This window comes from Gymnoscopelus microlampas (assembly GCF_963454915.1).
Source record: "Gymnoscopelus microlampas genome assembly, chromosome: 16".
Taxonomy (NCBI): domain Eukaryota; kingdom Metazoa; phylum Chordata; class Actinopteri; order Myctophiformes; family Myctophidae; genus Gymnoscopelus; species Gymnoscopelus microlampas.
The window spans coordinates 44,201,178-44,203,569 of record NC_139953.1 but is presented as its reverse complement, the minus strand read 5'-3'; the positions used below and the strand labels follow the sequence as shown (position 1 = coordinate 44,203,569).

The window sequence follows — 2,392 nt, the reverse complement described above, 5'->3', positions numbered from 1 at the left end:
ATACCATTGTTTTACATTATAATCAGGAGAAACACAGAATAATGGATAAAAAACATTGTGACGGAATGCTATTCAGGCATCTCTTTAAATGCAGGAATTAAAATATTACTGAAGGGTTTTGCAATGCAGGGTAATGATAGATAAGACTGTATAATAATTGTTATAAATTAAAAAGTCCTTTCCAGCCTTGACAGTCTCCCACTACTCAGCTGAAGGTTGCTTTTATCGTCCCCAAGGAGGTTTGGCTGACTTTGAGTCATTTACTACCGATGGAGCCCATGTTCTTAAACTGTAGACAAGCCATACTTTACATGCATATTGCCAGACAGCTATTCAAGCCAAAAGACGGACGATGCCAGAATTTTACGATACGATACGATACAACTTTATTGTCAGCTCTCACTGAAATTTGCTTTGTGTCCATGACGTCACCGTTCAAGATACAAACAGGATATACACAATACATTACACAAGGTACAGTACATTACAGGACACACATCACAGAAGCAGACAGAAACAAGAACAATAGAACATATCCTCTTGGTTTACTGATGTTGGTTTAAAAGCAGAACAGACTGGTGTACAAAAGAGTTCTTTAGCCTGTTTTTCTAATATTTTGGGACTCTAAGCCGCCTCATGGAGGGCAACAGTTGATATTCATCATTTAAAACATTTAAGGGGTCAGAGGAGATGCTCTTCGCCAGTCTAAGCATGCTATTGATCTGGGCTTCTTTAAAGGAACGTAACACCACCTCAACTGGCCTACCAACAATTTTAGCGCAGGTCTTAATTTGGCTATACAGTTTGTTCTTATATACCATTGATAGGCTGTTAAACCAGGCCGTGCTAACCTGAAAATATGGCACGACAGCTCACACTCATGAATATCCCCAGAGACAGCTATTCATGCATTTTCTGGTCCCCTGGTGATCCATGACTTGCCCAAATTCTTGTGCTTGATAGTCTGTTTTCTGACTGGACAGTTTTTGTCATAAAGCTTAATGAGTAATGTGGTCAAAAAGACATCATTATGCTTTATTCTGATTTTCATCTGCATAGACCTCCTCCCAGTTCTGTTAGGTCCACCTTAAGGGCTGCGACGGCTTTCTGCGTTTTAAGTCGATACATTATGCAGGTGTCATCGATAAATCACCTTTTGCTCTTGAAACAGTCTTGGAGGATTGCATAAACAGGAAGATGGTCAGTTATATCATGTTTGAGTAATACACTTGTTATTTTGCTGTCAATGGACCCCTTGAAAGTACTACCCCTAGGGGTTTGCAAATCCCTGATTGAGAACTCCTGCTCTATCTAGACCGCCCTCTATTGACGGGCTGCGACTGATGGAATACAGATCGTGCAAGTGTCATAATTCAGATGTATTTATTTTTTGCCAACCCTGAATACATTTTAAAATCTGCCCAAGCCTAGTCCAAGGTCATTGCTTCCTCTTCTGGTGTAGCTGAATACGTCCACAGTGGTCTAGTAAACACACTACTAAAGCAGCTGCTTTAGCTAACTAGCATGCTAGGCTAACGGCACTGTGTACTGGGGCTGGAAACTAGCTAACTAGCCAACCTGGATAGGACAAAGGTCTGATTTGGTCTGCCAGTGTGAATATAGTAAGACATTATTTTTATAATAATAAAGAAAAAACGGGCAAAAATAAGGCGAGAAAGTCAGTATTGTAATGCTCAATCTATAAATGCTACTTTATTCTCTAAAAGCATAGAGTGCAGTTTCCATTGGATATACAGTACATAGAGTATATGACAGTGGTTTCTTGTGATGCGTGTGGAGTCGGCGTGGGCAGGCGTTTAGATGATCTCAGTGGTGCACTTGCAGGAGGCGGGGCAAATGCCTGCAATGGTGGGGTACCTCCAGTTACTGCACCCTTTCTTCTGCACCAGAGAAGGACAGTTGGCGAACTTATTTCTATAGGGACAAGGGTTGGCTGAGAGAGACAGAGACAGAAAGAGAGGTCATTGAGTTGATGGTTAGTTAGTTAGTTAGTTAGTTAGTTAGTTAGTTTGTTTATTTTTATTTTGGTCATGATTTAAAAAAACATTTAAAACAGTTGAACATACAAAATATTGTCAACAATATCATTTTTGGCCGAAAACGTAAATTAATTATCACAAGAGAAAAGGAATGGTGATAGATGTAACGTTATGTAATGTGACCGTCAGCAAGGATCAGAAGAGGTCACGCATATCCACATATCATTTAAAGGCAGGTGCTGAACTCAAAAGAACATGAAGTAGATCAAAAGGCAAAAAGATGAGTTCGTACACTGCTATAGTTTGCCAAATCTCTCCTGTCAGGTGGGTACCATGGCTGTTGCGATGGTCACTGCGAGAGCTCTTCTTCAGACTGAAGAATAATACGTAAA

General features: G+C 40.2%; 1 long non-coding RNA gene across 1 annotated transcript in view; it reads right to left on the bottom strand.

Annotated features, from left to right (window-relative positions):
* Positions 1-1,689: 1,689 nt before the first annotated feature.
* LOC311063412 overlaps positions 1,690-2,392 on the bottom strand; it is a 1,440-nt gene continuing 737 nt past the window's right edge. Inside the window, exon 3 of the long non-coding RNA XR_014602589.1 lies at positions 1,690-1,954. This is a non-coding gene — a long non-coding RNA (uncharacterized lncRNA). The remainder of the gene's footprint in view (positions 1,955-2,392) is intronic.